A 14,761-nucleotide genomic window follows, 5' to 3' on the forward strand; every position below is an offset into this window, starting at 1 on the left:
TGAGTTTGAGACCCCTGCTCTAGTCAAAGCTCAGAATGATGTGGCTAAACAAACCATGCCAACCAGGAAAACAGTCCTGGACAGCAATAGGACAGAGCTTATGTTTTAGGTTGAAATTTCTCACAAAGTGAAATTCAGTGTGAATTTCAGGGTTTCTCTCTAGGAGAAATGGTTGTCCCCGTCCCATCCCTGCTGTGGCATTAACAAGTGGAACCAACTAAGGGCGCAATCCTAACCCCTTATGTCAGTGCTTTCCAGCACTGACATAAGGGCAATGCAGCTCTGAGGTAAGGGAACAAACATTCCCTTACTTTGAGGAGGCTTCCGTGAGTGACACCCAACTGCACACGTCGCATTGGCACCGCTATGCCAGTGCTGGAAAGTACTGACATAAGGAGTTAGGGTTGCATCCTAAGAAGCCTCCCTTGGGCAGCAATAGAAAAGAATTTTATAGAAGCTTCTAGATCAGTGTTTCCCAAGCTTTGGGTTGGGACCCACCAGCGGGTTGCAACCTGATTGTTGGTGGGTCGTGAAACTGACAAGCTGATAGCTAACAAAGAAAATGTACTGAGCCCTATGGAAAGTGAAACTGAGCCACATGTGTGCATTTACTCAGATATGGCTGTTATTGAAGGCCAGGTGAAGGAGAATGCAAGGCCACCAGAATGGTCCTAATCCGATGAATTTGGAGGTCAACAAATTCTCCAGAAGGTGCCCCCAAAAGTAAAAAGGATAAAAACAGAGACTTGAGCAGTTGGAAAAGCAAAACTTTTTTTTTATGACTTGTAAAGCTAGGTGTTTCCCAATAGAGGAGTGATTTTCAACCTTTTTCATCTCATGGCACACTGGCAAGGCACCAAAATGGTCAAGGCACATCATCAATTTTTTGACAATTGACAAGGTACACTGTGCTGCTAATGGGGTCTCACACGCCCCCCCCCAAGGACCCTACTAATAATCGACCCTCTTCCAAATTCCTGCAGCACACCTGGGGACCTTTCGTGGCATACCAGTGTGCCATGCACAGTGGTTGAAAATCGCTGTGACAAGAGTGTAATTTTAAAAAGTGGGTCCCGGTGCTATAAAGGTTTGGGAACCACTGTCCTAGATCAAGCTTATTCTCCTGTGGGGATAGCAAAGGCTGGAGGTGGCAGCAGTGGTGCATAGGCTCTGCTAGCCTCTGGAGCTGTCTCTCTTGGAACCAGAGAAGCTACCCTTTAGCAACTGTGGTGGCCCAGACAGTGCCACATTTCAGACTGATCTTAAGCCTCCTTATCAATTAGTTTGGTCTAGTTTGGTCTAGACCTGGCCACGGTGATCCATGCCACGGTGACATCGAGGTTAGATTATTGTAACGCGCTCTATGTGGGGCTGCCCTTGAAGACGGTTCGGAAACTGCCGTTAGTGCAGAATGCAGCGGCCCATGTAGTTACTAGAGGTAGGCGGTTTGACTCTGTCGGTCCGCTTCTCCAGCAGCTGCATTGGCTGCCCATTCGTTTCCGGGCCCAATTCAAGGTGCTGGTTTTGACCTTTAAAACCCTATTCTGCTCTGGGCCAGGGTATCTTAGAGATCACCTACTCCTGTACAATCCAGCTCATCTTCTTAGGTAATCAGAGAAGGCCTTTTTACAAGTGCCGCCGCCTAGGGAGGTACGTGGGGGCAGCGGCAAGAAACAGGGCCTTCTCAGTAGTGGCACCAACGCTATGGAACTCCCTTCCCCTTGACTTAAGAATGGCTCCCTCTCTTGAGACTTTTCAGCGAGGCCTGAAGACCCTTCTGTTTAAACAAGCCTTCTGAGTTCTCGGCCTTTTTAACATCTTTTCAACAACTTTTAATATTTTTTAAATACTTGGTTACAGGCCTTTTATGATTTGCTGCTCTATGCTCTTTTTACCTGACTACTTTTTATCTGACTACTGTTTTTATGATATGTGTTAATATGCTTTTATCTGTTTTTTTAAATTATGTTTTTAATCTGTTTTAACCTGTTGTAAGCCGCCTTGAGTCCCTTCGGGGAGAAAGGCGGGGTAAAAATAAAGTTATTATTATTTTTTATTAGTTCGCCAACAGCATAGCAAGCAGTCCCCCTGCTTCAATTATCCTGACTGGCCACCTTGTTCATGTTATGTTTTTCTCTGCATCTTGCTCAGCTCCAAGACTTCTTTCCACTTAGCCAAGGTGTAAGCACAAGGCAGGTAAAACTGCTCTGCATGATGTCCTCCTGCAAGTAAGAAAAGGGGCATTTCTGCTGGAAAAGGACAAAGCTAATGCAAAAGGGTGTTCTATTAATAACTCAAGGGGGCGAGAACTCATTTAACATAAAGGTGAGCTACTGTAAATTGACAATTTGCACTGGGAAATGTCTCATAGTGTAATGAAACTTACTTAAAATGGCATGTCCCGAACGGGAGATGCTCTGTGGCTCTGAGCTTGGAGCATCTCAGACGGAAAAGGAGATGGAAAAATGTCAAGAAGGAGCAAGGAAGGAAAATAACCTGAAATCTCAAGTACTTTTCTAACATATCAGAGAAATGGGGCTCTCGAGGCTAGGCTTACACACAAAGTCCAGGCTGCATCGTAAAACTTACTGTAGCCCATTACGAGACAAAACCATGGTCACTTCCCAGGTGGGTGATGCTGAACTGAGCAAGCTGGAGAATGGATGTGGTGCCTGGAGGAAGAGAAAGCTGAAGATGGAAGCACAAGACCTGGAAAAACAGGGGTTATGTTCAAAGCATTGTGACTGTTATATCAGAGAGTCAAGCTGAAGTTACCCTGCACATGCCTGATCTCGTCTGATCTCGGAAGCTAACCAGGGTCAGGCCTGGTTAGTACTTGGATGGGAGACCACTTGGGAATACTGGGTGCTATAGGCTTATACCATAGTCTTTCGAGACTGAAGGTTGCCAACCAAGCTGAAGCTGCATGGGAAAAGCACAAATTAATTGAGAAGAAAGAGCACTGAGTCATACAGAGCATTGCTAATATTGAGAAAACAGGATGGAGAGATTGGTTCACCAGTAGTTACCGTTAAAACCAAGATTCAGAACAAATATGGAGGTTCTGAAATCCCTGATTAGTGGAAACTTCTACCTCAGCATAGTCCTCCTTTGCTTCTTCTTCTTCTAATAATGCAGGGGTATCCAAGGACTCGCTTTCACGATGTTATGATTTTGTTTTGTCGTGGCCTGGGCCCCCTGGAAGCCCAAGCCCTGGAGATTTTTTTCCCCTCTCCCCCCCCCCCCCCAAGGACCACTTCCACTGAGGCCTTAAAGTCCTAGTCAAAGGGAGGGACTCTTCCCATGTTCAGTGCTTGCCTTTGCAGACAAACCCTGAATGTGGGGACATTTTGGAAGGGTGTATTTTAGAGGCATGGACACAGGGGTAGGATGAGCTGGTGTGCTCCCATTTGCTCCCTTCCATATGTTGGTGCCTATTCTAAGAGGGCTCCAGGCACTATACATACATATGGTTAGTCAAGCTGTGTTGTAGGATTGAATAAGAAATTATCCACATGATGGGCAAAATGGATTAAACTTAGGGACTTAAGAGGCGCCAGGAAATTTTGCCTACAAGAACCAGAAAGGCAAAGTTGGGGGCTCTTGTGAAGTTTCAAAATGTAGTTATGTATTGTGTAAAGATGTATAGTGGGCACTCCTTATCTGTGAGCTTGGCATCGGTGGATTTGAACATCTGTAGATGCTGAGCTTGGACCTCAGAAGGCCTCCAGGACCCAACCAGAAGCCACTTACTGTTCATGTTAGTGGCTTTCAGTTGCATCTGGAAGATCTTCTGAGGAGGGTGGGATGCCAACATGACCTCCAGAGGGCCCAGCACATCCTCCAGGTAAGTTTTGGTTCACCATGACCCTAGCTTATTGCATATTTCAGCATCCATGGATTTTGATATCTGTGGGGAGTTGTGACACCTGAGGATACCAAGGGATCACTGCACTTTTTTTTTTTACCTGTCCTGGTCTGTCCTGGAACATGACACAAGCCTATGTGGGCATAGTGCACTTTCATGCACACATATAGGCTATCTAAAATAAAATAAAATAAAATAAAAATAAATCCAGCTCTTAGTCTGCTACCTCAGCTTTTTCCTGTGCCTCCAAATCCAGGTAAAAGGGGATGTAACCCCAGGCTGGCCAGTTGCACAAAAGGCAATCAGGGGTGATTCACTCTACCCTGTGCTCACCTCCTTTTCTGTCCTCATTACTGTTAATTTGAGGGTAATTACGTACCCCTCATTTCTTTAAAGTGTTTTCCTCCCTTCATTTCTACATTCAAGGTTAATTCAGTGTTATTTTCTCCACTGCAGGCCTCTGACAAATGCTATTTGGAAGCAGTGCTTAGTGGAACCGTGTTACAGCTGAAGTAAGAACTATTCTGATGGTGCGGAGACTTATTACAAAGGAGAATGCATTTTCCTAGTGGTTTAATAGAGCTAAGGTAAGAGTCAGTGCCCCCCTGCTGAGGTCAGCTAGTCCTTTTCTTTTTGCAATCATTATGTCCAGGAGAAATGATGGGGAGCTGTTGCTGGCCAGTTGGATTTTTCAGTTCAAAATCCACATTTGGGAGAAGATTATTTTTACTTGTTCTGTTTTGTACTGCTCATGAATGCTGTGACATTTACAGGAATGACCGTGACTCAATGGTAGAACACACATTCTGATAGCGGAGGGTCCCCGGTTCAACCTCTGGCCTCTCCAGGTAGGGCAGAGAAAAGTTCTTTTCTGAAACTTTGGAGAGCTTTTCCCAGTTTGTGTTGACAATACAGGCATCCCCCCATATCCATGGGGATATGTTTGCACCACCCCCAACCCCAAAGAACACCTGAAACCATGGATAAAAATGAACCCTATACTTATGCAAGAATTTAGTAGCAGACTGTTAATGACTGTGGCTCCAAAGCATTCTGGCGTGATAACTCAGTTGTGCAAGGCATTCTGAGGGTTGCTAATACTTTACTGGCTGCAGAATAGAATCAGAATGGCTGCAAATAGCTTCAGAATGGGTGTGGATAGCTTCAGGGTGGCTTCAAAATGGCCGCTGTAAATTCAAAATGACTGTCACCAATGCAGACAATAACTTTCCATAAGAGATATTTGCCCTTTTGGCTACGTACAAACCAGTGACAGGAGGGCAAACAAAACCAAAACTAGTCATGAGTGTGACAGAGGGAGTTTGTGAACCACGGATTAGTGAAACTGTGGATATGGGACCTGCAGATATGGGGGGGGCAACTGTACTGACCAATAGTCTGAGTTGGTATTGGGCAGCTTCCTATGACTTAGGGCAACCACGTCTGGCACCATGCTTGTTTTGGCCCTAAGATCTTCAAAAAAGGAACTGGAGTGGAAAGGAGCGATCCACTCCATTCTCCTCTTCTTTTTTGAATCCAAGAAGTGCATGAGAAGTGGAAGAATGTTGGTGCTTGAGTTGGTGGGCACTGGGCTTAGGAACTGGGGACTGGTAGAGGAAGCTCTCCCTGTGCCCACTAATCTGCTGCCTGAGAGCCCAATCCTATGCATGTCTACTCAGAAGCAAGTCCCATTAGAGACAATGGGCTTACTCCCAGGAAAATGTGGATAGGATTGGGCCGTGAGACAACTGTACAGGATGAGCTGGCTGAGTCTGAATCTCAACTGAATAAGGGTCCAATCCTACCCAAATTTCCAGTGCTGATGCAGCCATGCCAATGGAGCGTGCACTGTGACCTTCATTTGAGGGGCAGTCATGGAGGCCTCCTCAAAGTAAGGAAATACTTGTTCCCTTCCCTTGGGACTGCATTGTGGCTACGTCGGCACTGGAAAGTTGGATAGGACTGGGCCCTAAGTTCATCTCTCTACCTTTTGGTGCCTTCACCTGATTCAGCCATTTATATGTGCCCACATGGAATCACTCCCAGTAACTTCCCCTATGTCTGGACAATTCCCACCAAAAGGGAAATCATTACTATTAATTTCCATTTATATCCCATTTTTTTCTATATGTATCTTATACAGCAAATCAGAACGGTAACAGCCTGTTAAAGAATTAGAAGAATTGAAAACATAACAGGAACACAATCAGCAATGCTACAAATAAACAGTGAAACTACAGCATTAGACTAAGGGCGCAATCCTAACCAACTTTCCAGCATTGACAGCTGTGCCAATGTGGCGTGCATTGCATCCTGCAGTGGGGAGGCAGTCAAGGGGGCCCCCTCAAGGTAAGGGAATGTTTGTTATCTTCACTTGGGACTGCATTGCGGCTAAGTCAGTGCTGGAAAGTGGGTTAGGATTGCGCTACAAAACAACCTGGGAAGCCTGGGAAGGCAGCTCATCTAAGAGAGGGAAACTCTGACCTCAAACCTCCACTGCCTTGTGGCCATATCCAGTTGTGAAAAAGGCTTCAGGAGTCAACCTTGAGGCAAAATCAGGAGCCGGAGTCCCTGAGGCAGTTCGTGGCTGTACACAGTCAAGCTCTGGCAACTCCTGCGACGCCGCTGGAACCAACCGTATTGGCTTCTGCCTTTCCATTGGACCATTCCAGCAACATGGAGAGGGGGGATTTGCTGCATGGGTAACAGCCTAACTTCCATACCTTCTTTACCCATGCTTTGCGCACTGGAGAGGATACTCCAACTAACCACCATTCAGAGTGCGATACCATAGTCTTCCGAGACTGAAGGTTGTCAACAAAACAACCTTAAAACGGCAGAGTGCTAACATGAAAAACCTGAATAGATGAAGTTACAAAACCCATATGAATGCAGGAAGAGAGATAGCCCAACAAATCTCCCCAGAAAAGGGAAGGCAGGTGCCATCACTTTTAGCGGTGATAGGACACACAGCAAGATCTGTGAAGCTGAAAAGTATGGTGCTTTTAAGCCATAGTTTGAGCCACCTAAAACAGGCAGAGAGCAAGGATGGAACCTAGCTACTTGGCTGCTCATTCCATGCTATTCATTCTGGGTGAAGATGCAATACTCACCTACACTTCGTTTGAAGAATGGGTTTTGCTGGTTGCTTTGGGGCTAAGTAAGAATTTTTTGTCCTTCCACCAGATTGGCTGGGGCAGGGAAGGTTATTTCAACTGCTGAGATATTAGGTCAGAAAAGAGTGGGCAGTGTGGTAGAAGCACCATACTTAAAAGCACCATACTTTTCAGCTTCACAGATCTTGCTGTGTGTCCTATCACCGCTAAAAGTACAAGTGCCAAGTGACCACCCTATTGATACCTAGCTGCATTGATACCTAGCTGATACCTGACACCCTATTGATACCTAGCTGAGATTAGGGCTGGATTACAATGCCCTGGGGCTGTACAGCATGGGAGCGAGTGGTCAGGCTGCATTTGCATTCTCTTCCTCAAACTATTCAATTTAGGGCACAATTCTAAGCCCTTATGTCAGTGTTCTCTAGCACTGACATAAGGGCAATGCAGCTCGGAGGTAAGGAAACAAACATTTCCTTACTTTGAAGAGGCCTCCATGAATGACGCCCAACTGCAGGATGCAGCACGTGTCCCATTGGCACCGCTATGCCAGTGCTGGAAAGCACTGACATAAGGGGTTAGGATTGCGCCCTTAGAGAAGCGTAGGTATGGTTTGCTCCTCCCTAGGCAGATATGGGAGTGGGACCATTTCATTAATGGCTTGCTGCTCTCAGCAAGGCAAGAATAATAACATCCTGAATAGAATCAAATTCACACTGCTTTTGGAGAGAAGTTTGATAGTTTAGGAACCCCACTGCTATTAAAATGTTAATAAAATTGTGGCCAATTTCAATCCAATTTATTTCCTTATTGCTTTACTAGGTGTGGGGGCGGTTTTAATGCTCAAATGTGAAGGCTGATATTCCCAGATTAATTCCATGAACATCTGTAAATAACTATACACTTTGTCAGTTTTCAGACACTCGCCAATGGATGGGGCCAACTCCCATGCATCCACATTTTCTGATATCCACAGAACTCATTTGTGTTTGTCAACATTCACACCTGAAAGTTGACATTAAACCACATTTTGAACATTCACTTTTGCATGCAAAAATGATTTGCATGTTGCTTTTTTAATGCAAATCTACACAAAGGTGAAAATAAGTGCAAATTGGCTTTCAGTGAAGACAGAATTCTTCTGCAGATTGAGGGCCCAATCCTATCCAACTTTCCAGCACCAGTGGAGCCGCAATGCAGTCCCAAGGTAAGGAAACAAATGTTCCCTTACCTTGAGGAAGGCTCTGTGATTGCCTCCCCACCACAGGATGCAGCACACACCCCATTGGCACAGCAGCACCGGCACTGGAAAATTGGATAGGATTTGGCTCTTAGTGTTAGATGGAAACAGCATGTGCTTATCTCCACTGTAATCTAACAAAGTGTATGTTCACTGGTTGTTGGAATTATCTGCCTAGTCCGCAGGCTTCCATCTTTCTCATAACACATTCAGATTAAACTTGGGTTCTTTCTGAAGATAAGGTGGTTGTTGATTCTGTGCCCATGATGCTGTGAATCAAGTACTTAACTCCTGCAAGAATTTGGCTCATTGCCTCTTAAAACTGAAGAGACTTTCAAGTGTCATAAAATTTAGCTAGCTGCGAATTGGCACTACACAAGATGATCTTGGAGCCAATTTCATGATGTGTAAATTCAAGACATTTTTGTGACTGACTCACTCCATGCTTTCTGAAACTACACTTCACAAAGTCAGGCAACTGAACATGAGAAATATATTGTTGGGATCCATCCAAAGTCCGTCTAGACCAGGAATGTCAAACTCGTTTCACACAGAGGGTCAAAGTTAGCATTCATGGCATCTACTGAGGGCTGGAAGTGACATCATTAAGGAGAAAGTGACATCATTAAGCAGATGATGGCCAGAAATAAGCACTTTTGGTCTCACATAGAAACTCATTAAATGAACATGACAGAAGGGAAAATGTGCAAATCTTGTTCATATTTTCAAGATATGAAAGAGCCCAAGCTGAGAGAGACCAATTATAATGGGACTTGATAAATTGCTTCCTGGGGCCACATCTTACCTGTGGGCCTTATGTTTGATACCCCTGGTCTAGACCAGGGGTGCGCAAACCCAGGCCCTGGGGCCACTTGTGGCCCTCAGGGGCTCCTGATCCAGCCCACGAGGAGCCCCCAGTCTCCAATGAGCCTCTGGCCCTTCAGAGACTTGCTGGAGCCTGTGCTGGCCCGACACAGCTTCTCTCAGCATGATGGCGACTGTTCGACTGCCTGCGTGAGCTGTGGGACAAGGGTTCCCTCCACTGCTTGCTGTTTCATGTCTGTGATGCAGTAGCGGCAGCGAAGGAAAGGCCGGCCTTGCCTTGTGCAAGCCCTTTTATAGGCCTTGAGCTACTGCAAGACCGTCCGTTCATGTAAGTTCCATCTCTAATACATTCATTTATGTAAATTTATTCAAATTTTAAATGTAAATTAATTCTTTTTTTTTTTTCCTGGCCCCCAACACAGTGTCAGAGAGATGATGTGGCCCTCCTGCCAAAATGTTTGGATACCTCTGGTCTAGACCAACATTTTGTTTCCAAAAATGTCAAATGCTTTTGGGTGCTTTCCAAAAATGTCAAATGCTTTTGGATGCTGATGTCCTTCCTCTGTTGTTTTCTCTGATATTAGGTATTCTGATGTTACAGTTTGCCTTCTAAAGATGAGGTGCTCACACCTCTCATATTTAGAGTAGACATCAGCTACTAAGGAAATTGTTTACCCAAATGCCTCAATAAGACACCAAATAAGACTTTGGAATATAGATAACACCACATTTTATTTGACAATACATTGCAACAGGTTGTAACTCTAAGCAACCTTTTCAGTGTGGTTTCCTACTTTGGCCAAGGTAGCGGTTTTCCTCCCCCCTTTTCTTTGGGTGATGCTGTGCTGTCTCCAAGCTACAGACTGTAGCTGATCATTGCCAACCCCTAAAAGAATCAAGAAAGCTCAGGTTTGCATCACCTACTTGAGTCAATCAGCCTTTAAGGTAGATTTTTCACCTATGGTTCAATACTTTCCTATTCAATATCCCCTATTTGAATAGCCTCTATGACCCCTTTGATTGATCCACTTGACTGAGGGTGCACGCACCCCCTCCATGAGGCTCTTAGGAGGATGGGCAATAAGTGTGAAGCCCACATTCAGTAGTAAATACCTGTTTACTGAGAGCTCAGCAGCGGCATATATTTGACAATGAAATTTATACAACAAACTCAAGCAATAAAGTATTTCTAAGCAACTGTTTTTATTCTTAAGGCATAAAATAAGTCTAGATAATACTAGCTTTAACAGGCACAATGCCACACACACAAAGATAACATCAAGGAGCTTATTCAGGGAGTGAAGCCTTAATCATAGATTGTCACCCAGACGTTGGAAGCTCAGAACCAGAAATGAGGAGGAATAAGGTGTGGAAATCTCCCCCTGTATTTCACCTGCCCCAGTTTGGGTTCATGGTCTGTTTAAGCTTTGTTTCTTGACTGTGCAAAATAGAAGGAGTCCTCTATGACATTCTAAAGTTATTTTCTTATTATCTCAAAGGCAATATTTACATCCTTTCTTTTTGATCTGTATGACTCCTACAACAAATTCATGAATAACTCTTTTCATCTGTACACATTCACCTCATTAATGTCAAACAAAACTTTTTTTTTTTTACCCTGGCGTATTTCTGCTACCTAGCTAACCATTCTTCCTGTGCAATCCCAGTTAATATACAGGGAACAAACCAATGTTTTTCCCCCCAGAAATGAACATTGAACCTGTTTTATCTAGCAGGGAAGAAACCGGTTTCTGTAAGTTGAAAAGCAAAGAGTTAAACAGGGCATAAGATAAATGGGATAGGGTTGAGTCAAAGACAGAAACACAAGAATTAAATCATATTCATTTCTTCTGCTATGTTTATGACACAGAGATGTACCATTTCTACACTTGGAGGTTCTGCTTGCCTGCCCTGGAATGGAGAGGCTTTGTTGACTGAACTGTGGCCATTTTCATAACATACTGTACACAATGTATTTTACCTGGTTCTTGGCAGGTGGATTTGGCACAGTCAAATGGCACAGGGCTCCACAGACAGCCTGCTTTACCCTCTTTTCCTACTATATACCTGTTATTAAACTCATCTCCTGAAATTTCTTTTGAAAGCTTCTTTTCCATTGCTGCAGAACAGAAATGCTCATATCAGCAAACAGATGGCAGCTGAGGCATGTAGCATAAAATATATTTATCAAGGCAAACAGCTGTAGCCCATTCTGTTCTGAAGATTTCTATTAAAAGTTCTTTGGAGCCACAGGCAGAATCAAGCCAAAGGGGCAAACTGTTCTTATGGAGACTTTCTTTCCAAATGCCTCTGTTTTCCTGTTTGCAAGCTCGGTGATTGAAGGAACAACTTGGCTATGTTTAAGATCATGAAACTAGATATGGGAAGAGAGAAAAACCTGGGGGCAACAGAGGTGCCCTCCTGCTACCTCTGGAAGGTTGACAGAGACCAAAGACCAAGCTTGCCTTAGAGCAGTAGCATCTTCATACCCCCTCCCTTTGATATCTTATCACAATTCAGAGTTCCTTGATCAAAAATTTCCAGAATTGAGTCATGCTTTAGAGCTGTGATGTGGAACATTCACTCCAAAAGCTAGGAATGCATTTCAAAGTCCCAAGGGCTGAGCAGGCATCCGTTTTCTAGTTCACTATGATTTTTTTTTTCTTGGCCTGTCATCACATACTTAAATGGGACACACACTGAATCAAACACAAAGAAATGAGACCAGCACTGGATCCAGTTCCAGGCTCAAACACTGGTTCAGATCGAGAAAAATCACTGAAACAGAAGTTTTGGGGGCAGCCCTCTGCCCCAAATTGCTGGAACAGAAGTTCTTGGGGCACATAAGAACAGCCTCACTGGATCAGGCCATAGGCTCATCTAGTCCAGCTTCCTGTATCTCACAGCGGCCCACCAAATGCCCCAGGGAGCACACCAGATAACAAGACACCTGCAAGGCTTTCTGGGAATTGTAGTTAAGAACATAAGAACAGCCCCACTGGATCAGGCATAGGCCCATCTAGTCCAGCTTCCTGTATCTCACAGTGGCCCACCAAATGCCCCAGGGAGCACACCAGATAATGAGACCTGCATCCTGGTGCCCTCCCTTGCACTGGCATTCTGACATAGCCCATTTCTAAAATCAGGAGGTTTCACTTACACATCATGACTTGTAACCCGTAATGGATTTTTCCTCCAGAAACTTGTCCAATCCCTTTTTAAAGGCATCCAGGCCAGATGCCGTCACCACATCCTGTGGCAAGGAGTTCCACAAACCAACTACATGCTGAGAAAAGAAATACTTTCTTTTGTCTGTCCTAAGTCTCCCAACACTCAATTTTAGTGAATGTCCCCTGGTTCTGGTGTTATGTGGGAGTGTAAAGAGCATCTCTCTATCCACTTTATCCTTCCCTTGCATAATTTTGTATGTCTCAATCATGTGCCCCCTCGGGCACCTCTATTCTAGGCTGAAGAGGCCCAAACACCATAGCCTTTCCTCGTAAGGAAGGTGCCCCAGGCCAGTAATAATCTTAGTTGCTCTCTTTTGCACCTTTTCCATTTCCATTATGTCCTTTTTGAGATGTGGCGACCAGAACTGGACACAGTACTCCAGGTGTGGCCTTACCATCGATTTGTACAACGGCATTATAATATTAGCTGTTTTGTTCTCAATACCTTTTCTAATGATCCCAAGCATAGAATTGGCCTTCTTCACTGCCGCCGCACATTATGTCTGAGACCTCTGCACCACTGGAAAAACCTGCTACTGAGAGGAACCTCCTGATGTCTAGGACCTGTATGCCAATCCTGCTAAATGAGTAGGGCTGGATATGACCCAGAAGAAGTGAAGTGCAAGACTCCGAGCCTCTTCACTCTCTAGGCAGAAGGTAGAGTCCAGGAAAGGTAATTTGTTGTAGATTGAGACCTTAGTAAAGCATCTCTCTTAAACTTGTCTGAACACCATGCTATCTGGGAGCTGTCCAAGGTCCTGTAAGAGTGATCTCCCCTGCTGTTCTGCAGATGACCAGGCTTTTCTTAGTGAACCTCTGCTTGTGATACAAATACAAGAAAGTAGACCTGTGCTAAATAGCCTAGTATGTTGATTGGAATAGAAAAGAACAATGCATATTTGTTTTCCCCCGTAACCCCCCTTCCAGCATCCTGTACATAGAAAACCTAACATGTCAGAGGAAAGGCTAGCCTGGAAACCTTCTCTCTAGCATGTTAGCTTTCTAAAAGCTTAGAGTTTTTTTTTCATAGATGAAGCATTTAAACATGTGAACCCTCAAGCCTCCCTACACCTGTGGCCACATGTCAAATGCTGGCCCGTTAACAGATGGTGTAAGTCACTGCCTTCACTGCGACCTCTCCTCCTACCAGTCCATGTGTTTAGTCCCAAAAAGGAGTAGGGAAAAGAAGAGAAGGTGTGGAGGAGAGTAGTGTGATGGACTAGCATTAATGTGCTCTAGCTCAACATTCTTCCTTTTGAAATCTAAGAAGCAGGAGAAGGAGGAGCAGTGGTGAAAGATGGGCAGGCAGATGGAGGCAGGTGATGCCAATCTGATGCCATCTTATGGGCAAGCCTGCCCTGCAATCATTTGGCCACAATCTGAAATTGTGCATTCGGTGGAAGGTCTGTACCATGTGATATTCCAGAATGTGTTGTTTGTCTTTTAGGAAACATACCATGCTGACAAATCAGATCATATGGGTTTCAGGAATGATGCGGCTTTTGTTTGTTTGTTTGTTTCAGTCTGAACAGGAGGACTAGGTGCAGATCAAGATACCTTCTGAGCCTTTCTAAAGGCACAATCCTGACCTCTTATGTCAGCATAGCAGTGCCAATGGGATGTGTGCTGCATCCTGCAGTTGGGTGTCACTCACGGAGGCCTCCTCAAAGTAAGGGAATGTTTGTTCCCTTACCTCAGCTGCATTGCCCTTATATCAGTGCTGGAAAGCACTGACATAAGGGGTTAGGATTGCGCCCTATTATAGTTTATGAGTCAGGCAGAGGATTGGCAAAACCATTTCTGTTTATGGTCTTAGCACACCATGGAAGCATTGTGCTGTATCTGATTCTTGGTTCCTAACCAACAGACATCAGCCCTTGACTTCTGGTCTTCTTCCAAAGGACTGACGGCATTATCTTCTCCCTCTGTGCTTTATGGATCTTGGATTTTCTACATCAGTGTTACCTGTCAGTATTCTTCAACCAATAACATTCATTCTAATGAATCATAGACCTTGATGGAACATTCACTTCTTGGTTGTTCAAGCTGGAGCTGCAGAATTTTAATTTAGGTTGTTTGAAGTACCCATAAAAGTTTAAAGTATGTGCAAAGTTAAAATGCAATCCTTTCCTTCTGCTCACTCAAACAAGTTCTTTTTTTATTCTTTTTTTAAAGCATCGGATCACAGGCAGCATATGCATCAAATAAAAAATTCCTGGCAGCTGAAGTTTCTAATTGAATACATTTTCCCAAGCCAACTCTTGTGCATTTCATCCCAAAATCCAGGCGTCTATTTTCAGTCTAGAGAGCAGAAGCAGGATGAGAAGTTTGCCCTAAAAATGCGCTCAGTGGAATAAGGAACCATATGTGTTCGGAGTTATTAAGAGTCTGTCGCCAACCTTCCTGAAAAGCTGAACTGCTAGGGTGCTTTAACTTTTTTTTTTTTTTTTTTTTTTTTTGCAACAGCACTAATTGGAAGCCA

At 44.3% G+C, this 14,761-nt stretch overlaps 1 long non-coding RNA gene across 1 annotated transcript in view; it reads right to left on the bottom strand.

Moving 5' to 3' along the window:
• Positions 1–9,762: 9,762 nt before the first annotated feature.
• LOC136662357 (uncharacterized) overlaps positions 9,763–14,761 on the bottom strand; it is a 54,813-nt gene continuing 49,814 nt past the window's right edge. The window contains exon 3 of the long non-coding RNA XR_010794977.1: positions 9,763–9,935. This is a non-coding gene — a long non-coding RNA (uncharacterized lncRNA). The remainder of the gene's footprint in view (positions 9,936–14,761) is intronic.

This window comes from Tiliqua scincoides, chromosome 11, assembly GCF_035046505.1.
Source record: "Tiliqua scincoides isolate rTilSci1 chromosome 11, rTilSci1.hap2, whole genome shotgun sequence".
Taxonomy (NCBI): Eukaryota; Metazoa; Chordata; class Lepidosauria; order Squamata; family Scincidae; genus Tiliqua; species Tiliqua scincoides.